Raw genomic sequence first — 25,672 nt, 5'->3', positions numbered from 1 at the left:
CTTTCTGCCTCCAGTACTCCCTACCTTGCCTGCCCTCCCAACCAAACCTTCCTACAGCCTCCGGAACCCACAATTTCTATTGGGAACTCCCATCAGAGTCTATCTACTAAGTCTGGAAAGAATTTTTTTCAGTGCTTCTAGCAGCATTAATATTCCTCAAAAGATATTTTGGAAAGTGTTACTCTAGCCTCACCTCCTACCTGCAGTAGCCTTTACCCACTGTATATGGAGCTTCTGGAAGCCATCACACTCTTCACACCCTCCTATCTTTGCATGTGTTCTTTTCTCTTCCAGAAATGTTCTGCTTTCGCTCTTTCTCCTAGCTAATTTATACTGCACCTTCAAGACTAAGTTCAAATACACTGCTTAGGCCCCTCCATCTGGTTTATAGTCCCTTCCCCATACCTCCAGGGCACCCAGTTCATTCCACTTAGCAGTCAGTTTCCCAAGGAAAGAGCTCCTCTTATTTACCTTTGTTACTTCAGGGATTACTACAGTATCTGACTTTTTTTTTTTTCTAACTGTTGAACATTTATTGAAATCGGGTCATTTTCCACATCTCTCAAAGCACAGATAACCAACCTGAGACCTGACTAACGTAGCATCGATAATGGTTCCGTCTAAATACTCATAGAGGAATGTGGAAGAACATCTCAGCAGCAGGACGGCTGTAGACGGGGAGAGCTCACACCCCCCAGGGCCCTTCGCCACCCTCCACCCCCGTGCCCGCACGCCCAGCCCCGCAGCTGACCATCAGGCCCCGGCACCTGAAAACCCACTGCGCCCGGAGCCTCCGGTCAGTGCAGGGTGAGGGTCATGTCTGTCCACAGGTTGGGGCTGGAAAGCACTTTCTGCCATTGGAGTTTTGATTGTGAGCATGAGTCTGCGCCGCCCGCTGGCTCTTCCTTGGAACCAAGGCTGGAGCCTCCCAGCAAGCGGTCGTTCACACCGAAGGTGGCCTGGTCCCAAACGGTTAATTCTAGGGTGGATTGCCTCAGCTGAGAAGGGGTGACCCCTTTGAAAACGAAGGAGTGCTTCCACTGGGGACAGGCTTGCTTCTTCAGGACAGGGGACTTCAGTCTCAACCTCTGCTGGTCTGGCAGAGTGAGACAGCCCTTAACAAATGAGTTTAAGGTACCATCTGAGGGCACAGGTAAATTCTTGGCTCCCAGCACTACCAAACAGAGCTGACCGTTATGTGATGGCTGATCTCCCGTCCCTTCTTGAGCCTCCTGGAGCTTTCTGGGCCCTGCAGGGAGGACCAGTTTGGCCCGGACTACAAGTTCTCCGTTATTCGTGGGAACACAGTCTTCGTCTTTCTCTGCCTTGGCCTGGAGCGGATACCAATGGGCAGACTGGGTCGTGCGGTCATCAAAGTCCTACGTGGCCAGAGGGATGATCACTTCTCCAAGAATCACCCTCTGGGCGAGCGTGCCCAGGTGCCACACAGACACCCGCAGCTGCCGGGTCGCCAGCTGGGTAGGCTCCACCTGGTACTTCAAGGTCTCCTGAAAGGTCGGCTCCACCGTGTTCTTTTAGACTCCAGTCTTGCGTTTTCCCTGGGAGGATCTGTCAGGCAGCAGATAGGTCTTTACATACGGATTGCACTTTTTCTTCTTTTCCTCCCCATAGGCAAGGTTCTTACAGGCCTTGATGCGTATGCTAGGTTTTTGCTAATTGTTGAATAAATAAGATGTTGAAGACAATGGAGAATAAATCATTGAACCAAAATTTAATGGGGGAATTTGGACGAGCAGTATACCAACTGCCTCTCTGCAAATTTAGTAAGAAGAAACAAAGTTGTCTTTCTGGAGCTCTCTTAGAACAGGAAAATGAACTGCATGACTTCTGGGGTCTTCCTCTTGCCTTTGGAGTCTGTAAAGTTCTGGGAGAATAATACATATCTCTATGAGTTTGATCTAGCCCTTTCAAATGGATTTATTATTCTTTATTTAAATTATGTATGACTTACACTTCCAGCTGAATATCAATAGAAGAAACCAGTCTGATCTTAGATTTCTTAACATCTCCAAGTTAGAATCTCATTCAAATTCAACGAGATTAAAAGACCTTAGATAAAAATTATTAGGGATTTCTCCCCACTCTTTTAGCTGTCACGTGTATGATCTTTTTCACATCTATTTTGACTTTCTAAATCCTCTTGTAGAGATTTTAAATTATCCTTTCTTGACTTGTTTAGTGAAAACATTTGAATGTTCAGAGGAAATCTGTTGCATTTATAACCATCTATTTTTCCCTTTTAGATTTTTTTCTCTTGCTCTTTTATAACTTCTTTTTTTCACTAATCTACTCTGCCAGGGATTTTGACAGCTGAAATATGTGATTAGTGCCATTTTATATCTCAATGTATGTATTTAAATCACTCACAGTGGTTCTAGTTGAAGTTTTGTTCTGTCAAAATATTTTAGTCTTAAATGAAAGCTACCCACACGTGCTTTTTACAAAAGCAATTCTTGCACAAAAAGATTTATAGCATCTCTCTTTTTGAGTAATTCTGAATAGGTGACCTAAAGCATCTAAAAATGACAGGTTTCATTTCACTTTCTGTATTTTGGGCTTAGATATACACAGTAAAATTTTTCATGCACACCAGTACTTAAGATTCAATAAAGGAGTTAACTTTCTTCCCCCTGGAAATCATTGTCTGCTACCTTTTCTTCCACCTCTTCCTGCTCACTCTTCAACACACTCAAGTGTGGCTTACAATCCATCACCTCATGAGAACATTATTTTAAATTCTTTTTAACATTTGTGACATTCCTCAGCATTGTATGAGAAGTAAGGGAAAATTAAGCAGTTCAAATTCTGATATAGATTAAAAAAATAGAATTTGGGAAAATTTGAACTGTCTCTAATTTTAAAAAATATATCCATATAATAATGTCTTCAACTCTATAAATGTAGTTTGTTACTCTTTTAAAGGAGAAATGTTACCAGAATACTAGCAAAGCCAGAAATTTCTAAGTCAAATGTGTTACAGAAACAGTATATTTTAAAATGTATTGCTCTAGAAATAATTTAGTTTTAGATTTATGCATGTAAATTTAATATTTGAAGAGTTAACACATTTTCAAAGTTTTGATGTGAACGTTAAGAAATAGTCTCTTAAAAGTAAACTCTCAGAACATCATGAATTCCTTGAAGAACAGTCTATGCTTCATGTTTCTTTATCTATCGTGACTATCATGCAGCTAGACACAATGTTAGTATGTAAAAAGCACTCCAAATTGAACCTGAAGTAGAGAATTGAGACAAATGACTGAAAAATCAATGAAAGGCAGATTTTGATTTCTTATTTTGGAATCCACCTGTTGGCCTTACCAATCACTGTTCCAAGGGGAGCTGTTATTTAAGAGAATAGAAATACCTTACATGGCGAATCTACCACATGATTTTCCTCAGTTAAGCAACAAAGGGAGTTTGTTCTACAGAGGTCAAACTAGCTTCTCTTTGGTCTAGTATTAAAGTACGTTGGAGAGAGACAACACAGAAACTCTTTCGGCCAGACTTGAGATGCCAGGGTCATTACCTTTAATCTTTCTTTTTTAGATGGTTCCAAATTGCTGGAGAAAAATAACACAGTGGGGCACACTTATGGTTTCCCAACCCAGCAAGGCCCTTAGGACTGCCTGACTAGCTTTCCTACTCACCACAATAATCATTTCAAGTCTTCTGCTTTCTCCTTAAATTTTGATCCTTCCCTATCCTCTGGAATTTCAATGGATGACACTCTCTCTGATTTTGCTAATAAATTAGAAACATGATAAGGAAGTTTTCACAGCTCTCATCACCAAATACACAGACCTACTCACATAGACACCTGGATTCACCTCTTTTTCTACTTTGAAAATGGAGGAAATATCCCTCCTCCTAAAAAGGGCCTTACCTGCCACCTTCTTATAACTCCATGGCTAGAGGTTATCTTCCCTGGCCTCTCTGCTATCTCTCTCTTAGACCCTACCCTTTACTATTTAAACATGCTTTAATCATTCTCTTAAATATTAAGAAAGATAAAGTGTCCCTGGACCCTACATTCTCCTAACCTATTCTTCTGTCTCTTTTCTCCCCTAACTCTTGTAAAGAGCTCTCCGTCTTTAGTATCTCTACTCTCTATTGACTCTTCACCCATTTCAGTATGGCTTCTATTATACCACCAATGAAAACACATTTTAATAATGCAAATAATCTTTGTGACTCAAAGAAAGTTTTAATTCTTCATTTTACAGGACTTCCTAAGAGCATTTCACATAATTGGCCTCTCTCTGCTTTTTAAAATACTTTCTTCCTTGAGTTCTGTGACGACAGATCCTCCAGGGTTTCCTTCTACTTTGCTGTGACTGGCCATCTCAGTTCCCTTTGATAGTTCATTCTCCTCTACCCAGCCTGCTGAGATACTGACTGATGTACATTATTTAGAGCAATAGGAACAAAACAAATGGACTGGGAACTGGACTTTCCCAAGATTAGATTTGGTACTACAGAATGAGATGACACAGGCATGCCATCTTTACAGAAAATATTCTGCAGGTGAGTCTAAGGAGAGTCTTAATTCCAGTCATTTTGGACAACTGAAAAGACAATAGATTATATGGGAACAGGAGGGCAAATAAAGCCTAAACAACTCATATACAAATTAATCTCTGCCACTTATACTATTGCCCCCACACATTCCCACATAGGCTTAGTGCAAATAGCTGACTCAAATGTGATTAAAAAGTGAATTATAATAATTTTAAAAGGATACAGCACAGACAAAATCATTTAAAAATACTTTTTAAGAAGGAAGGAACAGAAAAAGCAAAAGGCAGACCAAAAACAATAACTAGAAAAAATATTGCCACCAAGCAGATAAAAATGTAGGCCAAGCATATTGCCATAAATCCAATATAACCAAGTAGAGTAATCAAAGAGCTCAAAGAAGAATTACAAAAACTCAGAAAAAAACATAGTGAAACAACAGAGTGAGATGAAACATAATCTTTCAGAGCTCAGGAAAGAAGTAAAAAGAATCACAAGAAATCAAATCCATCAGAGAAGTAATGAAAAGAAAACAAGCCGGCTAAAACACAGTAGGAGTTATAGAGAAGAGGTTTGGGGAGAAGAATTTTAGAACTGGAAATGATGGAAATGATAACTGGGAAAAGAAGGAGATAGAAGTGTGTAAGACTGATTCCCTCAAATTTCATATACAGAATATAAAATATATTACTGAAACAGAAAATTATATAAGTAGTATAAGTTTATTTAAAGGAGGTAAACAATAGATAACCTAAGAAAAGTGATATAATCCATGGAAATCATTTCATAGACAGAAGGGGCTAAAAAGATAGAAATATATACTAACTTCTTACTGTTCATTCTGGGAAGTAAAATGATATAGGTCATTAGATCATGAACTCAGAAAAGAGATAAATGTAGATAAAATAAAATATTTTGGGTTTGAACTCAGCTGCTCCCATGGACACAACAAATATACAGCTACATATGGAATGATTTTCCTCTGAAAAGGACCTGAAAAGTAGATGAACAGTGTGTCTACAACAAAGGATAAGAGGCACATGGAGACAGGTAGGAGAAACAGAGATACAGTCTCACCCTGGACGATACCCCAGGAGCAGTGACCTACAATCAAGAGATACACCAAAAATATAAAGCTTTCCCTCAAGGAGTGAAGGAATCGAGCCCCACATCAGGCACCCTGACCCTTGAATCCAGCACCAGAAGACAAGCACCCAAAATATCCAGCTTTGAAAATCAATGTGGATTAAGTCCAGGAGAACCATAGCATTGTAGGGAATGGAGACTCCTCTCTTAAAGGGCTCATGAACTGTTCCATTTGCACTGATATCCAGCACAAAAGCAACAGTTTGAAAATGCCTAGAACATAAGAAAAGGAAGTCTACTTACAGATTTAAAGCTGCTGCTGGAGAAGCAGGAAACTGCTGGGACTTTCGCCAGGGATAGAAGCACTGGTGGGTGCCATTTTTGTAATCTCATCCTAACTAGCTCATGACAGAACTGGCAAGTGCCATTTTTGGTGCCCTCTCTCTAACCTGCTAGCACCAGTGCACGTGCTCTGCCCACCCCATGCCACAACCCAGCTGGGTGAGTGCCCCAAACCCGTATTCACCCCATGTAGCAGCCACACCACAACTAGGCCAGGCAAGCACTCTGTGCCTCACCCACCCTACACAGAAGCTGCAGCCCTGCTATAGCTGGCAGGTACGCACAGCCCATACAAGGGACACCTCTTTAGTGCCTGACTCTGGTGGCCAAGAGAGACTTCACTTCCAGGCCCCACAGATAATATCCTACATAAGGACACTCCCTCAAGACTGAGAGAGGTAGCCTGTTTCACCTAATACATATAAATAGAGAGTTAGGAAAAATGAGGAGACAGACAAATCCCAAACTAAACTAAAGAACAAGACAACCCCCCAGAAAAAGATCTTAATGAAATGGAGATAAGCAACCTACTTGATAAAGAGTTCAAAGTAATGGTCATAAAGTTGCTCACTGAACTCAGGTGAAGAATGGATAAACACAGTGAGCTTCAACATAGAGATAGAAACTATAATAAAATATAGAACAGAAGTTATAACTGACGTGAAAAATACACTTTAGGAATTCAACAGCAGACTGAATGAAGTAAAAGAACAAATCAGCAAGCTAGAAGACAGAGCTGTAAGGTCCGTTGGCCCGGGTGAAAGGAGGCCTGGGGAGTAAGAGAAAACATCGACCAGTATGAGGTAGGAGAGGCATTGGGACATAACGACCTCACCTGTTCTGGGAATCAACAAGAAACTCTAACTTCCTGCCCAGAAAACAATGGGGCTGATGGGAAGGGAAAATGGGCTTACGCCCCACAACAGACCAACCAACACCTGGCCCTGCTGTATCCTCACCAAATAAGGAATTACCCTGTATAGCAAACCACCCCCTCCCCTTGCAAGCCGCCTTCTGCTTTTACCCCAATAAAAATCCCCCTCATCCAGTACTGGATGCGACTTCTCTGGCCCCTTTCTCTCGGACCAGTGAACCTCGCCCGGGAGCGCTCCCTAATAAAGCTCACTTGAAGTTTTCCTCTGTTTCGCAGTGCCGTTTGTTAAGATCCGACCTTACAAGAGCAATGAAAATTACCCAGACAGAGCCACAAAATGTAAAAAGAATTTTAAAAAGTGAAGATACTGTACGGGAACTCTGGGACAATATCAAGCAGAATAACATTCATATTATTAGCTTCCCAGAAGGACAAGAGAGAGAGAAAGGGACAGAAAAATTATTTGAGGAAATAATGGCTGAAAACTTCCCTAATCTGGAGACGGAAACAGACATCCAGGCTCAGAAAGCCCAGAGAGTTCCAAAAGATGAACCTAAAGAGAAACACAACAAGACACATTATAATTAAAATGGTAAAAGTTAGGGGTAAAGAGAGAATTATAAAAGCAGCAAAAAAAAAAAAAAAAAAAACCAACTATTATGTACAAGGGAAACCCCATAAGACAATCACCAGATTTTTCAGCAGAAACTTTACAGATCAGGAAGTGTAACATGATATATATATCCAAGGTGCTGAAAGGAAAAAATTTCCAACGAAGAATTCTCTACCCAGCAAGGTTGTCATTCAGAATTGAAAGAGATTATGAGGTTTCCAGATAAGCAAAAGCTAAAAGAGTTCATCACCAATAAACCATACTTACAAGAAAAGTTTAAAGGATTTCTCTAAGCCAAAAAGAAAAGGCACTAATTAATAATAAGAAAACATAAGAAAGAAAAAGCCTCACTGGAAAGGCAAATATATAGTAAAGGTAGTAGATCACTTATAAAGCAAGTATAAAGGTTAAAAGACAAAGCTAGTAAAGTAATCATTTTAAATATAAATGATCTAAATATACCAATGAAATGACAGAGATTTTCAGAATGGCTATAAAAACAAAACTGAAATATATGTTGTCTGCAAGAAACCCACTTTAAATATAAAGACTTAGGTTAAAAATAAAGATAGCTCATGATAATACTAACTGTTTAAGAAGCGGAAGCAGTATATTAATTTCAAACAAAGCAGATTTAAGAACAAGGAAAACTATCAGGGATGAAGCAAAGGAAACACAACTGATTTAAAATTCTATATCCACAGAAAAACCTGCATGTAAATGTTTATAGCACCAAATGTTTATAATCACTAAAGACTCGAAGCAACCAAGATGTCTTTCAATAGGCCAATGAATAAACAAGCTGTGGTATGCCCATAAAATGGATATTCAGCAATAAATGAAATGAAGTATCTGTATTAGGTTGATTGGATCACATAAAAAAATACCACAGACTAGGTGGCTTAAACAACAGAAGTTTATTTTCTCCCAGTTCTGGAGGCTAGAAGTCCAAGATCAAGGTGTCAGCAGATCTGGTTTCTCCTAAGGCCTCTCTCCCTGGCTTGTAGATGGCCACTTTCTTGCTATGTCCTCACATCCCTGGTACCACTTTGTTTCTCCAAATTTCCTCTTCTTATAAGAATATCAGTCAGATTGGATTAGAACCTACGCCAAATGCCTTATTTTAAGTTAACCACCTCTTTAAAGGCCCTATCTCCAATTAGAGTCACATTCTGAGGTACTAGAGGTTAAGACTTCAACATATAGATTTTCAGGAGACACAACTTAACCCATAACAGTGTGAAACCATGAAAAGACCTGAACCCATATTTATGTAAATAAGTGATTACATTCATAAATTCTGGAGAAGAGACAACTCATTGCAGAAGAATATCAAATAGTTTATATAAATATTCTGCTCTCAAAGCAATGGGGTATGACTCCCCACTCCTTAAATATGGGCTGCACATAGTGGCTTTCTTCCAAAAAGTACGGCATAGAATGGGGGAAATGAAGAGTAATTTTACAATGGAGAAGACTGACAAGCATTACCTCAGTCGGGGAACCAATATTAACATCAACAGTCATACCTAATACTGATAGTACGTACCCATCATACGATGTAATGAAAATAATACTTCACCTCTGTAGTATCTTTTCCCCAAAACACATAACTTCACTCTAATCATGAGGAAAATTTCAGATAAATCCCAACTGAAGAACTTTCAGTATTTGACAAGTGCTCCTCAAAACTGTCAAGTTCATCAAAAACAAGGGAAGTCTGGGAAAATCTCACAGCCAAGAAAAACCTAAGGAGACAAAGTAAATGTAACCTGGTATCCTGGATGGGACTGTAAAAAATAAACAGAAGCCTCAATTAAACAGAGCTGAGAGACCAGAAGGGGGAGCGCTCAAGCTCTGTGAAAGCAGAGTCCAACAGGAAGAAATACTCCTCTTCTTTCCCGGCAACACTCAGTTAATGAAAAGCCATGGATTCTTTACTTACTATAGCCCTGTAAATTTCCTTTTCTTCTTCATAAAAGAGGTCTTCCTTTGTTGTGCTTGGACTTGTGTGTGGCTTGCCGTGGTTGCAGACCCTGTATTACAATCCTCTGCTGATTCTAAATAAACCCTGCTTTGCAGGAGGAATAGCTGGCAGTTTATTTGTTTTAGGTCAGCAGGATCCTGGAACAGGAAAAGAATATTAGGTAAAAACTAAGGAACTGCATAAAGTATAGACTTTAGTTGATAATAATATGTCACTATTGGTTCATTAATGAAATATACCATACTAATATAAGATGATAATAATAGGGGAAACTGAGTATAAATTATATGTCAAATTCCTGTACAACCTTTGCTATTTTTCGGTAACTCTAAAAGTGTTCTGAAAGAAAAGGTTGACTTACCAAAAAAACCAAAAAATAAAAAAACCCAAAACAACAACAACAACAAAAACAGGAGTGGACACATAAAAACCAAACCTAACTGTTAGCTACATAAAATAAATGCATGTGCATTTAAATAAATGTGACTTTGAAGACTGAAAACAAAATTATGAACAAAGACTTACCTGGCACATGCAAATTTAAAATCAGTAAATAAATAAAAATAAGAAAATCAAAATTTGGCCATAATCATAATAGCTAACCAAGCTGAATACAAAGACAAAAGTAATAAAATAAGGTAGGGCATTTTTAATGATAATATGCCATATCAATACAATATGCCATATACAAAATATGATATGCAATAAAGGTCATCCCACCCTGAATATTTTTGTACTAAATAGAGCATTAAAATTCAAAGCATAAAATCTATAAGGACAATAAGTGAAATACACAAAAATAAATTTGCCTAACTCTAGCCATGATATATCAAGTGAAAAATATAAAAAAAAATCAGTCACTACACATACCTTGTTTGTATATACTCTTGGAAATTCAATTATATTCACCATATGTAAAGACACAAAAAACTGTTCATTAAAATTTTAAAAGTATAAATATAGCAAACAATGTGATTTTTTTCAAGATGCAATAAGTCTAGGAATTAATAACAAAACTCAAAAACAGTTAAAATCCAAATACTTGGAAATGTAGGGCTTTTTTATTACAGAATTATTTGATTTAAAAATCAGGACTCAAATTGCAGATTTGTTAGGAAATAACTAAAGTTAAAACAATTGCAATAAGAACCTATGGGATTCAGATATAATGGTGGCTTAGAGTAGTATTCTTAGCATTGGAGACATATTAATTATAGAGAAAGAATAAAAATAAATTAATAGATCAATCAGCAAATGATGTTACAAACAAAATGTAACAAAATAACCTAAGAAAATTGGAGGAAGTAATTAGTCAAGGGAATAGCAGAAATCAATGACAGGAAAAAAGGAACATTTAAAACTATGAATAAATCTGGGTAGGTTAATTGTGAATGGGAGGAAGAAAAAATGATACAACACATTAACTATTAGTTAATCTAATGAAGAAACAAAGGATGGGGGAAAGCACAAATACACAAAAGAATAGTAATGGGGATCCAACCACATATAAATTTTAAAACATGGAGGTATATTGCTTAACTCTAAACAAATTTACTCTAAGCCTAAATTAAATGAATAACTTTCCTAGAAAAATATAAAGTTCCAAGAATAACCCAAAAAGAGACAGAAAACCTAAATAGAACAATTATTTTAGATTAAATGATGTTCAAAAGTCAACCCCTCCTCCACAAAAAGGTGCCAGTGCTGGACAACTTCACATTGGATTGATATCATGCCTTTAATTTTTAAGTTCTTAGTATATCAGAGACATTAAACCAGACTAAGATAAAACAGAAACGAACACCACAGTCTAATTTTGTTTATTAATATGGATATAAAAAGTCTAAATACAATAAGAGGTAACTGATATTTTTCTTAACATGATTATGCTTAATGGAAAAAGCCTAGAAGCATCTCCTTAAGATCAGAAACACAAATACATCAGCTATCACGATTATTATTTATAATTCTTTTGGAGAAATAACTAGAAGAAAGAGGAGTGAAAAGAAGTGAAAAGTGAACAGAAAGAGGAAAAATAATTATTTGCAGATGAAAACTTAGAAAACTCAAGCAACTGAAAATAACTATAAATAATGAAAACCTTCAGTTAAGATGGCTGGATACAAAATCAATATGTGAAAATAATAGCCTCAATATATACAAATAAAAGTCCATTAGAGGGTGTAATGGAAGAGAACATGTTCTTTATGGAGGTGATCATGAAAAAAAAATAACATAACTAGGAACAAGCTTAAGAAAAGTAAAAGATCCTTATGTAGAAAACCTTAAAGTGTTACTTCAAGGTTTAGAAAAGACCCAAAGAAGCCTAGGATAAATGGAAAAGCAATCCTTATTCTTGGATGTCAAAGCTTAATGAATTAATCTGTAAATTTAAGATGACCTCATTAAATAAAAAAAGACAAGCAGTACACTGGAGAAAGGACAGTTTTTTCAAAGAGCAAGGCTGGGAAAGCAATAAACCCTACGTCCTACTTCATACTCTATGCAAAAATAAATTTTAGATGGATTGTAAATGTAAATGTGAAAGAGAGAAATATAAAGTTTCTAAATTTAAGGCAAACACATCATGACATTTAGTTAGAAAAAAAAATTCTGAAATGGTGTACAAAATGTCTGATCAAAAATAAATAAAGATGTTTAAAAAAAGTAAAACATTGTTAAATTTAATAGTTTGAACTTAAGATTTATCAAAATATTTCATTAAATTCTGAAAAAAGCAAACCGCAGAATGGGAGAAATTTGTAATACAACACAAACACATACATTCAACTATAGTCACCAAAAGTCTCAAATCTAGAATATATAAAGTGCTCCTGTAAATCAGTAAGACAAAAGAAGATGACCCAATAGAGAATAGATAAAAGATTTGAACAAGCAGTTACAATAAATGGTGTCCTAATGACCAAACATGAAGAGCTGTTCAGCTTCATTCGTCATCACTGAAACACAAATTTAAACCATATTACAACATCACCACACATCTACCAGGAGAGTTAAAGTACAAAATAAATAAATAAATTTAAAAACATACAAGTGTTGATGAGGGTGTGGAGAGAATAAAACATTTACTGTTGGCGGGAGTGTAACAGTTTCAACAGCTTTGAAAAATTGCTTGACAGTATCTACAGGAGCTGACAATGTATGCACACTCTCTGACTCAGCAGTTCTCCTTTCAGATAAAAACCCAACATAACTCATATCCACCAAAAGATATGGACAAGGATGTTCACAGCAGTATAATTCAGAATAGCCAATAAAACAACTATTTCAATAACAATCCAAACACCCATTAATAGTAGAATGGATAAAAAAGAAATAGTATATTCACACCACAGACTATGATTTAACAATGAGAATGAACAACCTACAGCTACACAAAACAATGTGGATGAGTATTATTACCATATCTTTAGCCAAAGAAGCCAGACACAAAAGAATATATGTATACAATTCTGTTTCTGTAAAGTCAAAAGCAGGCATAATGAATCTATGGTGTTAGTAGCAGGGTAATGGTTGTTACCCTTGTGAGGAAGTAGACCGGAAGTGACGTCTGGGGAGCTGGTTATATTTTGTCTCTTGGTTTGGGTGACGATTACATGCGTATGTTCACTTTGTGAAAATTTGTTAATCTGTATATGTATGATATGCACACTTCTCTGTATATATGTTATACTTCAAAAACAAAGTTACTAAAGCAAACTTTTAGAACAAGATATGGTAAACTTTAAATAGAAAAACATCAAGAATTAGCTGGGGGTTTCCCTGGTGGCGCAGTGGTTCAGAGTCCGCCCCCCGATGCAGGGGACACGGGTTTGTGCCCCGGTCCGGGAGGATCCCACGTGCCGCGGAGCGGCTGGGCCCCTGAGCCATGGCCGCTGAGCCTGCGCGTCTGGAGCCTGTGCCCCACAACGGGAGAGGCCACAACAGTGAGAGGCCCGCGTACCACAAAAAAAAAAGAATTAGCTGGGAGATTATAATAGTTGAAGTATAACAAGAAGAGACAAGTCTTTTATTAAATCATATTTCAAAGTTACAATAATTAAAAGCATAAAAGGGTCAAGTAGTCATTGCTTGACCCTTTTCTTCTGCAGATCTGTTATTGCTTTTGTCTACCCTGCTCTGGAGAAGAGAAATGACTATCCTGGGGGACGGTTGTGGCCGGATGACATACTTTTTCATCATATGTACCATGTGCACAAACTACTTATCCTAAAAGTAAATTGATCATGGTATTTTGTTTAAATCAACATTTTCCCATTGCTCCTGGGATACAATCTAAAATTCTATTGTTGCCCAGCCTGATCTTCCTCTCAACTGGCTTGATGAGGCTGTCAACAGCTTGAGAATAATTATCAAACTCTTATTTCCAAGGCAACCCTCTCTATCAAAAAGACTCAAGGACCCAGGTTATAGAAAGCAAACTGTCTACACTGGCTGACTTGACTGGTGAGAAAGATCAGTCTCCTCGCTACCCCAAGAAAAGACCAAAAGTTTGGGAGAGGGAGTATCTGTATATACTGATCATGTGTTTTATTGTCATCAACTAAGAGTGGACTCAGTGGATAACTGATTCTGTCACCTAATTACTGACAGAAAGTATGGCTTAATAACACCTACTTGAAAGCTTTAAAATCAATTGGCAGACTAGCAAAGTTTAACTGGCTTATAGTTAAGAAGTTTATATCATAGGTCAATTCATTTAGTTACCTAGGGGTATATATTTCTAACCAGTTTATCTTGGAGATATACCAGAAATTGTCTTTGATTAATATTAAGCATTCTATTGTTGCCTTATTGATATTTTTATGGCTACTGTGAACAACTGGCAACACTTGCTTTGGCTTTTCTTTTTTCTCAGAATAAAATGGTTATGACCATGTTATATAGTTATCTGTCATAGAATTTGAGGAACTTGAATGCCCCTTTATTCATTTGTTGAAATAGACTTGACAGTAAAAAATGCTTTGAGATCATATGGCTTGTCAAATATTCTACCCAAATTCAGATAACAAGTAGAAGTGAGTCGCAGTCCTGACCTTAAGGGAATTTCTTCTGATTTCCAGGGTTTGCCAGAGAAGATATGGTCAAATCATCCAATGTTCAATATTTTTTAATTGTTTGACAGGAAATAAAACTCAAAGAGGATGTCAATTACCCATTTTTATAGACATTCCAAATCCTATAACCTGTTTCCCACTGCTCTTAGAATAAAACCCACACGTCTTACCACATGTTACTATGCCTTCTAATCCCATCTCCACCCATTCACTAAAGTCCAGCCACACCAGTTTCCTTGTTATCTCTCCAACTCACCAGAACTGTTTCTTTCTCTGAAACCTAAAAATTGTTGTTCTCTAGTAACTTTCTTCCTAATCTTGTCATGACTGTTTCCTTCCCATCATTTAAATGTGCTTCAATTATTGTTCTTCAGAGAGGCTTCCTCATCCTCCTAGTTATTCTCCATCACATAATCCTGTTGTATAATTTTCATGACACTTACCACTATTTGAAACAAGTTTAGTGATTTGTTTGTTTTATCGGCTATTTTCAAACAGTACATCATCTCTGAGACCTTATCCATCTCAGAGTGCAGAGTCCAGCACATGGCAAATGCTCAGTATTTTGAGTATTTCCTAACTGAATAAATAAAGCTAGATTATCAGACTAATGACCTACATTGAGAGTAATGACCTACAATCAGCCATAAAATCTAATGTTTATATCATATACAAGTTTGAGGATTTAATCCACTATACCCTACAGTATTCCTCTAAAGGATTTATAGGAGTTATTTATCTTACATATTTATATACAGGAGCAACTAGCAACTTGTGTGCTCTGATCTGGGATCATATATCTCTTGTACCCTATCTTGTTTCTATCCCTTGCTGCCAAGAAACAAAGGACCAAATCTGAGACCCATCTCCAAAAGCCAGACTGAAATTTATGGTGCATATTTGGAGTCCTGAGCTCAGCCCTAGAATCACTGCATGGTGTCGTTTTTTTCCATCTCTATTTTATTTTATTTTGTTTTATTTTTTAATTTATTTTATCATGTTGTCCTGCATGCATTTTTGTAAGTTGTCTCAAATTCTATTTGGAATGAGACAAGTTAAAAAAAAAAGAGAGAACTATATAAAATATGTGTGTCCATTCAGTGTCTGTAGGCAACCTCACTCAGGATGTCCTCCTCTGCAAATTTCTCAAGTGCTTACCCTTCTCAGAATTAAGGTGGCTCTGGTCTATTGGTTACAGTCAGGTCCATTGGTTACAATTCAGCATTTGATCAAATACTCTCTTATAGTATGTTTTAGTTGCTTCATAATATAGATTCTATAAGATTTTAAATCCTTACCTGTTTACGTATGTTCTCCATAACACTTATAACAGTACTTGCCACATAATAGGTATTCAATAGACATTTATTAAATTAGTAAATGAGCAAATGAGTAAATCAGTCCCATGGCTCAATGAAGGGATAAAATTGTTTTCAAAGCCTCTAAAAAAAAAGCAAAATCAGTTCAATCTTTCTAATATTCTGTAATCCTACCAATCAAAACAATGGGAAATTAGGGGATATTTTTTTGTCTATAGGTTTCCTACAAGAACAAAGAAAGCATTGATGATGTTCAACTATATAAATAATAAGAGAGTCTATGCCATGCTTTCAGGATACAGTATTTTACTAGACACAGATGTGTCAACCCTGCAGTGCTTTTGTATTGATTCTAAAGTGCTTTTTGGATGAACTTTGGAAGCCATTTGCTGAGTGTGGGATTTTGTATGCTTGGGGTTGTCAATAAATATGTTTTGCTGTAATTAATAACTGTATGTTCTTGCACCTGTGGGGAAGATGAAGCATCTTTCTAATTTCACATTCAGCAATAAACATGAACAACTGTCTGCAGGATTCCTCTTTTGATTCCAGCTGCCAACAGCTTGGAATGCTTCGAGTCCAGCTAACTCTACATCCCCCCTCATTAGCTGGTGCCCCCATTTATTTTTCTGCCTAAATGGGTAGAAAAGTCATTTTGTTTAGCTCATTTGGATGTGTTGAGAAAGATACCAGCAAATCAACACCTGTCACATTTCAGTAATTCCTAAGAGGAACTGGGGCTTTGTAGCAGATTTGCCTTGGCAGGAAACGAAATGCTGAGGATTGCAATAAATGACTGGGTTCTATGAAACTGCCATCTCCTCCCTTAAAGTGGAGAATGAACATCAGCCTATTATGGACATAATTAATCCAAATCACTTATAAGGTAATAAAACTTAATTATATATTCTTAAAAGCTAAGGACCCACCAATTGGTGTTAAGCTTTTTCTTGTTTGTAGCTAGTGAGTTAAATTTTTGAGGCTATTTTTCCAACAGTTAATTTTTTTTTTAAATCTTTATTGGAGTATAATTGCTTTACAATGGTGTGTTATTCCTGCTTTATAACAAAGTGAATCAGTTATACATATACATATGTTCCCATATCTCTTCCCTCTTGCGTCTCCCTCCCTCCCACCCTCCCTATCCCACCCCTCTAGGTGGTCACAAAGCACCAAGCTGATCTCCCCGTGCTACGCGGCCACTTCCCACTAGCTATCTATTTTTTGTTTGGTAGTGTATATATGTCCATGCCACTCTCTCACTTTGTCACAGCTTCCCCTTCCCCCTCCCCATATCCTCAAGTCCATTCTCTAGTTGGTCTCTGTCTTTATTTCTGTCTTACCCCTAGGTTCTTCATGACATTTTTTCCCTTAAATTCCATATATATGTGTTAGCATACGGTATTTGTCTTTCTCTTTCTGAATTACTTCACTCTGTATAACAGACTCTAGGTCCATCCACCTCATTACAAATAGCTCAATTTCATTTCTTTTTATGACTGAGTAATATTCCATTGTATATAGGTGCCACATCTTCTTTATCCATTCATCCAATGATGGACACTTAGGTTGTTTCCATCTCTGGGCTATTGTAAATAGAGCTACAATGAACATTTTGGTATATGACTCTTTTTGAATTATGGTTTTCTCAGGGTATATTCCCAGTAGTGGGATTGCTGGGTCATATGGTAGTTCTATTTGTAGTTTTTTAAGGAACCTCCATACTATTCTCCATAGTGGCTGTACCAGTTCACATTCCCACCAGCAGTGTAAGATTGTTCCCTTTTCTCCACACCCTCTCCAGCATTGATTGTTTCTAGATTTTTTGATGATGGCCATTCTGACTGGTGTGAGATGATATCTCATTGTAGTTTTGATTTGCATTTCTCTAATGATTAATGATGTTGAGCATTCTTTCATGTGTTTGTTGGCAATCTGTATATCTTCTTTGGAGAAACGTCTATTTAGGTCTTCTGCCCATTTTTGGATTGGGTTGTTTGTTTTTTTGTTATTGACCTGCCTGAGCTGCTTGTAAATTTTGGAGATTAATCCTTTGTCAGTTACTTCATTTGCAAATATTTTCTCCCATTCTGAGTATTGTCTTTTGGTCTTATTTAAGGTTTCCTTTGCTCTGCAAAAGCTTTGAAGTTTCATTAGGTTCCATTTGTTTATTTTTGTTTTTATTTCCATTTCTCTAGGAGGTGGGTCAAAAAGGATCTTGCTGTGATTTATGTCATAGAGTGTTCTGCCTATGCTTTCCTCTAAGAGTTTGATAGTTTCTGGCCTTACATTTATGTCTTTAATCCATTTTGAGCTTATTTTTTTGTATGGTGTTAGGGAGTGATCTAATCTCACACTTTTACATGTAGCTGTCCAGTTTTCCCAGCACCACTTATAAAGAGGCTGTCTGTTCTCCACTGTATATTCCTGCCTGCTTTATCAAAGATAAGGTGACCATATGTGCGTGGATTTATCTCTGGGCTTTCTATCCTGTTCCACTGATCTATATTTCTGTTTTTGTGCCAGTACCATACTGTCTTGATTACTGTAGCTTTGTAGTATAGTCTGAAGTCAGGGAGTCTGATTCCTCCAGCTCCATTTTTCGTTCTCAAGATTGCTTTGGCTATTCAGGGTCTGTTGTGTTTCCATACAAATTGCAAAATTTTTTGTTCTAGTTCTGTGAAAAATGCCAGTGGTAGTTTGATAGAGATTGCACTGAATCTGTAGATTGCTTTGTGTAGTATAGTCATTTTCACAATGTTGATCTTCGAATCCAAGAACATGGTATATCTCTCCATCTATTTGTATCATCTTTAATTTCTTTCATCAGTGTCTTATAATTTTCTGTATAAAGGTCTTTTGTCTCCTTAGGTAGGTTTATTCCTAGATATTTTACTCTTTTTGTTGCAATGGTAAATGGGAGTGTTTTCTTGATTTCACTTTCAGATTTTTTGTCATTAGTGTATAGGAATGCAAGAGATTTCTGTGCATTAATTTTTTATCCTGCTACTTTACCAAATTCATTGATTAGCTCTAGTAGTTTCTGGTAGCATCTTTAGGATTATCTATGTATAGTATCATGTCATCTGCAAACAGTGACAGCTTTACTTCTTCTTTCCCAATTTGGATTCCTTTTATTTCCTTTTCTTCTCTGATTGCTGTGGCTAAAACTTCCAAAACTATGTTGAATAAGAGTGGTGAGAGTGGGAAAACTTGTCTTGTTCCTGATCTTAGTGGAAATGCTTTCAGTTTTTCACTATTGAGGACAATGTTGGCTGTGGGTTTGTCATATATGGCCTTTATTATGTTGAGGTAAGTTCCCTCTGTGCCTACTTTCTGCAGGGTTTTTATCATAAATGGGTGTTGAATTTTGTCGAAAGCTTTTTCTGCATCTATTGAGATGATCATATGGTTTTTCTCCTTCAGTTTGTTAATACGGTATATCACGTTGATTGATTTGCATATATTGAAGAATCCTTGCATTTCTGGAATAAATCCCACTTGATCATGGTGTATGATCCTATTAATGTGCTGTTGGACTCTGTTTGCTAGTACTTTGTTGAGGATTTTTGCATCTAGGTTCATCAGTGATATTGGCCTGTAGTTTTCTTTCTTTGTGACATCCTTGTCTGGTTTTGGTATCATGGTGATGGTGCTCTCGTAGAATGAGTTTGGGAGTGCTCCTCCCTCTAATATATTTTGGAAGAGTTTGAGAAGGATAGATATTAGCTCTTCTCTAAATGTTTGATAGAATTCGCCTGTGAAGCCATCTGGTCCTGGGTTTTTGTTTGTTGGAAGATTTTTAATTAGTTTCAATTTCAGTGCTTGTGATTGGTCTGTTTGTATTTTCTATTTCTTCCTGATTCAGTCTTGGCAGGTTGCACATTTCTAAGAATTTGTCCATTTTTTCCAGGTTGTCCATTTTATTGGCATAGAGTTGCTTGTAGTAATCTCTCATGATCTTTTGTATTTCTGCAGTGTCAGTTGTTACTTCTCCTTTTCCATTTCTAATTCTATTGATTTGAGTCTTCTCCCTTTTTTTCTTGATGAGTCTGGCTAATGGTTTATCAATTTTGTTTATCTTCTCAAAGAATCAGCTTTTAGTTTTATTGATCTTTGCTACCGTTTCCTTCATTTCTTTTTCATTTATTTCTGATCTGATCTTTATGATTTCTTTCCTTCTGCTAACTTTGGGGTTTTTGTGTTCTTCTTTCTCTAACTGCTTTAGGTGCAAGGTTAGGTTGTTTATTCGAGATGTTTCTTGTTTCTTAAGGTAGGACTGTATTGCTATAAACTTCCCTCGTAGAAGTGTTTTTGCTGCATCCCGTAGGTTTTGTGTCGTCGTGTCTCCATTGTCATTTGTTTGTAGGATTTTTTTGATTTCCTCTTTGATTTCTTCAGTGATCGCTTCATTATTAAGTATTGTTTAGCCTCCATGTGTTTCTATTTTTTACAGATCTTTTCCTGTAATTGATATCTAGTCTCATAGTGTTGTGGTCAGAAAAGATACTTGATACAATTTCAATTTTCTTAAATTTACCAAGGCTTGATTTGTGACCCAAGATATGATCTATCCTGGAGAATGTTCCATGAGCACTTGAGAAAAATGCGTATTCTGTTGTTTTTGGATGGAATGTCCTATAAATATCAATTAAGTCCATCTTGTTTAATGTATCATTTAAAGCTTGTGTTTCCTTATTTATTTTCATTTTGGATGATCTGTCCATTGGTGAAAGTGCGGTGTTGAAGTCCCCTACTATGAATGTGTCACTGTCGATTTCCCCTTTTATGGCTGTTAGTATTTGCCTTATGTATTGAGGTGCTCCTATGTTGGGTGCGTAAATATTTACAATTGTTATATCTTCTTCTTGGATTGATCGCTTGATCATTATGTAGTGTCCTTCTTTGTCTCTTGTAGTAGTCTTTGTTTTAAAGTCTATTTTGCCTGATATGAGAATTACTATTCAGTTTTCTTTTGATTTCCATTTGCATGGAATATCTTTTTCCATCCCCTCCCTTTCAGTCTGTATGTGTCGCTAGGTCTGAAGTGGGTCTCTTGTAGACAGCGTATATATGGGTCTTGTTTTTGTATCCATTCAGCCAGTCTGTGTCTTTTGGTGGGAGCATTTAGTCCATTTACATTTAAGGTAATTATCGATATGTATGTTCGTATTCCCATTTTCTTAATTGTTTTGAGTGCGTTATTGTAGGCCTTTTCCTTCTCTTGTGTTTCTTGCCTAGAGAAGTTCGTTTAGCATTTGTTTTAAAGCTGGTTTGGTGGTGCTGAACTCTCTCAGATTTTGCTTGTCTTTAAAGTTTTTAATTTCTCCATCAAATCTGAATGAGATCCTTGCTGGGTAGAGTAATCTTGGTTGTAGGTTTTTCTCCTTCATCACTTTAAATATGTCCTGCCACTCGCTTCTGGCTTGCAGAGTTTCTGCTGAAAGATCAGCTATTAACCTTATGGGGATTCCTTTGTGTGTTATTTTTTGTTTTTTCCTTGCTGCTTTTAATATGTTTTCTTTGTATTTAATTTTTGACAGTTTGATTAATATGTGTCTTGGCGTATTTCTCTTGGATTTATCCTGTATGGGACTCCCTGTGCTTCCTGGACTTGATTAACTATTTCCTTTTCCATATTAGGGAAGTTTTCAACTCTAATCTCTTCAAATATTTTCTCAGTCCCTTTCTTTATCTATTCTTCTTCTGGAACCCCTATAATTCGAATGTTGGTGCGTTTAATGTTGTCCCAGAGGTCTCTGAGACTGTCCTCAGTTCTTTTCATTCTTTTTTCTTTATTCTGCTCTGCATTAGTTATTTCCACTATTTTATCTTCCAGGTCACTTATCCGTTCTTCTGCCTCAGTTATTCTGCTATTGATCCCATCTAGAGTATTTTTAATTTCATTTATTGTGTTGTTCATCGTTGCTTGTTTCATCTTTAGTTCTTCTAGGTCCTTGTTAAATGTTTCTTGTATTTTCTCTATTCTATTTTCAAGATTTTGGATCATCTTTACTATCATTATTCTGAATTCTTTTTCAGGTAGACTGCCTATTTCCTCTTCATTTATTAAGTCTGGTGGGGTTTTATCTTGCTCCTTCATCTGCTGTGTGTTTTTCTGTCTTCTCATTTTGCTTATCTTACTGTGTTTGGGGTCTCCTTTCTGCAGGCTGCAGGTTTGTAGTTTCCGTTGTTTTTGGTGTCTGTCCCCAGTGGCTAAAGTTGGTTCAGTGGGTTGTGTAGGTTTTCTGCTGGAGGGGACTAGTGACTATGTTCTGGTGGATGAGGCTGGATCTTGTCTTTCTGGTGGACAGGTCCACGTCTAGTGGTGTGTTTTGGGGCGCCTGTGGACTTATTTTGATTTTAGCCAGCCTCTTTGCTAATGGGTGAGGTTGTGTTCCTGTCTTGCTAGTTGTTTGGCATAGGGTGTCCAGCACTGTAGACAGTGCTGGTCTTTGAGTGAAGCTGGGTGCTGGTGTTGAGATGGAGATCTCTGGGAGATTTTCGCCATTTGATATTATGTGGAGCTGGGAGGTCTCTTATGGACCAGTTTCCTGAAGTTGGCTCTCCCACCTCAGAGGCATAGCACTGACTCCTGGCTGCAGCACCAAGAGCCTTTCATCCATATGGCTCAGAATAATAGGGAGAAAAAGGGAAAGAAAGAAAGAAAGAGAGACAGAGAGAGAGAGAAAGAAAGAAAGGAGGGAGGGAGGGAGGGAGTAAGGAAGGAGGGAAGGAAGGAAAGAAAGAAAGAAGATAAAGTAAAATAAAGTAAGATAAAATAAAATAAAGTTATTAAAATAAAAAATATTAAGAAAAAAACATTTTTTTAAAGAAAAACAAATGGACGGATAGAACCCTAGGACAAATGGTGGAAGCAAAGTTATACAGACAAAATATTACACAGAATCATACACATACACACTCAGAAAAAGAGGAAAAGGGGTAAAAACCATAAATCTTGCTCTCAAAGTCCACCCCCTTAATTTGGGATGATTGGTTGTCTATTCATGTATTCCACAGATGCAGGGTACATCAAGTTGATTGTGGAGCCTTAATCCGCTGCTTCTGAGGCTGCTGGGAGAGATTTCCCTTTCTCTTCTTTGTTCTCACAGCTCCCGGGGCTCAGCTTTGGATTTGGCCCCACCTCTGTGTGTAGGTCGCCGGAGGGTGTCTGTGCTTCGCTCAGACAGGACGGGGTTAAAGGAACAGCTGCTTCGGGGACTCTGGCTCACTCAGGCCGGGGGGAGGGAGGGGTGCAGATGCGGGGCGAGCCTGCGGCGGCAGAGGCCAGCGTGACATTGCAGCAGCCTGAGGCACGCCGTGCGTTCTCCCCGGGGAGATGTCCCTGGATCCCGGGGCCCTGGCAGTGGCGGGCTGCACAGGCTCCCGGAAAGGGAGTGTGGATAGTGACTTGTGCTCGCACACAGGCTTCTTGGTGGTGGCAGCAGCAGCCTTAGCGTCTCATGCCTGTCTCTGGGGTCCGCGCTGTTAGCCGCGGCTCGCGCCCGTCTCTGGAGCTCCTTTAAGCAGCGCTGTTAATCCCCTTTCCTCGCGCACCAGGAAACAAAGAGGGAAGAAAAAGTCTCTTGCCTCTTCGGCAGCTCCAGACTTTTCCCCAGACTCCCTCCCGGCTAGCCGTGGTGCACTAACTCCCTGCAGGTTGTGTTCACGCCGCCAACCACAGTCCTCTCCCTGCGCTCTGACCGAAGCCCGAGCCTCAGCTCCCAGCCCCTCCCGCCCTGGCGGGTGAGCAGACAAGCCTCGGGCTGGTGAGTGCTGGTCGGCACCGATCCTCTGTGCGGGAATCTCACCACTTTGCCCTCCGCACCCCTGTTGCTGCGCTCTCCTCCGTGGCTCCGAATCTTCCCACCCCCCTCCACCACATGCAGTCTCCGCCCGCGAAGGGGCTTCCTAGTGTGTGGAAACATTTCCTCCTTCACAGCTCCCTCCCACTGGTGCAGGGCCCGTCCCTATCCTTTTGTCTCTGTTTATTCTTTTTTCTTTTGCCCTACCCAGGTACGTGGGGGAGTTTCTTGCCTTTTGGGAGGTCTGAGGTCTTCTGCCAGCATTCAGTAGGTGTTCTGTAGGAGTTGTTCCACGTGTAGATGTATTTCTGGTGTATCTGTGGGGAGGAAGGTGATCTCCGCGTCTTACTCTTCCGCCATCTTCCCCTCGTCTCTCTCCTATATATTTTTAAGAGGCATGTAAATCACACAGGATCGTGTGGTGATTATCAATAAGCTACACTCTATGAAATATTTGTCCTATATTACCACATACACTCCATTTCACCCTGTATCCTAATGCTGCTAAAATATAGTAGAAAGCAACAGCATAGTACAGGGAGATCAGCTGGGTGCCCTGCGATGACCCAGAAGCAACAGTTAATTTTTTAAATATCGTTTTATTTTTAGTTAAGTAGCTTTGATATAACATTGCTTTTAGTGGTAGATCAAATACATCCATTAACTTCAGCTTAATTCCTGTATTTTGGGAAACATTAATTAGGAACTAACTTCCTGGATGTGTCTTTATATAATTGTCATTTTCTGCACCTTAGAGACTTTCTCTCTTCATTATCTATTAAGAGAAGTATTTCCCTCTCATCTCTGAACAGCCGTGTATCTGTCTTTTCATTGATTTTTAGGTACCTCTGTGCTTGAGAACACGAACATGACAAAACATTTCAAAATTCATTCTGATTTGGTCAGATCCTGTTGTGAGTTGACTGTTGTAAATGAGTGAGATCATCCCTTGAAAGTGTACTAACAAGCACATTATGGATTTAATGACCCTTCTATCCACAAAAGCTTAAGCTGACCCCAGAAATCAGCTGTTCATTCTTAAAAAGTAATTATAAGAACTAACATTTATTAAACTTTTGCTTAATAAATGTACTTTTATTAAGTGTACCAGGTAATTTTCTATAGCAGTCTACATGGATTATCTTATTTACCTGAACTACAATTCTATAAACTAGGTACTATTACTGCCCCCTCTTTAGTAATGTGGAAACTGAAGCACAAGGAGTTTAGACAGCTTGCCCAAAGTTATACAGCCAGTTAGCGGTGAAGACATACTTTAAGCCCAAGAAATCCAGATTTTAATCGTGATACTCCAGTACTCTTGCTTGGCTAAAGGGTACAAAAGTATGCACACATACATGTACACTCATTTCTCTAAAACCTATCACATGCGTACTGTTGTTAGCACTGTGATATCACAATACCATAAAATCTCATATGTGTGTATACTATATGTAGGTGCCTTTTCGGTAGATCATGTCCAAAGGATGATCATGTCCGTCATCTTGCCAGGATGACAAGTCTGCTCCTAGTTGTAGTTACACAGCTGCTTCAGAAATTCCTGCCTTTCTCTTTTCTAAACCTCATCCAAATAGATCTTTCTGGCAATGATTCTCTGTTTTCCTTTTGAGTCAGTCAGAATTACTATTATTACAGATCTTGACCTCGGTTGACTTTAAAGTACCACCTAGCCTTCAACAGCAAAATATTACTTTGTGCCGTGGGAGAGCCAGGTATGTCTTCAAATAAGATGATGCTGTTCATACGCTGCTGATGAGGTTTGCACTGTGAATGGCGTTTACAGGCATGATGGTGACGATGCCCAGAAGTCTTCAGACTCTTGAATCAATTGAAATTGTTTGCAAGTTATCTAACTGGAGTTAGGGATGTGTGATTAATTAAATACAGCTATAAATTCTTTGCTACTTCTCCCATTGATAGGTGGAGTTTCATTTCTGTCTCGTTGAATCTGACCTGGCTTTATTGGTGTATTTGACCAAGTTCAGTGTGGAGAAAGTGATATTCT

The 25,672-nt window shown here is 38.1% G+C and overlaps 1 pseudogene; it reads right to left on the bottom strand.

The window, feature by feature from the left end:
- On the bottom strand, positions 1–25,454 carry LOC101285124 (synaptotagmin-like protein 3; annotated as a pseudogene).
- Between the last annotated feature and the right edge of the window lie 218 nt (positions 25,455–25,672).

Source organism: Orcinus orca, chromosome 7 (genome assembly GCF_937001465.1).
Source record: "Orcinus orca chromosome 7, mOrcOrc1.1, whole genome shotgun sequence".
Taxonomy (NCBI): domain Eukaryota; kingdom Metazoa; phylum Chordata; class Mammalia; order Artiodactyla; family Delphinidae; genus Orcinus; species Orcinus orca.
This window is presented reverse-complemented; position numbering and strand designations above follow the sequence as displayed.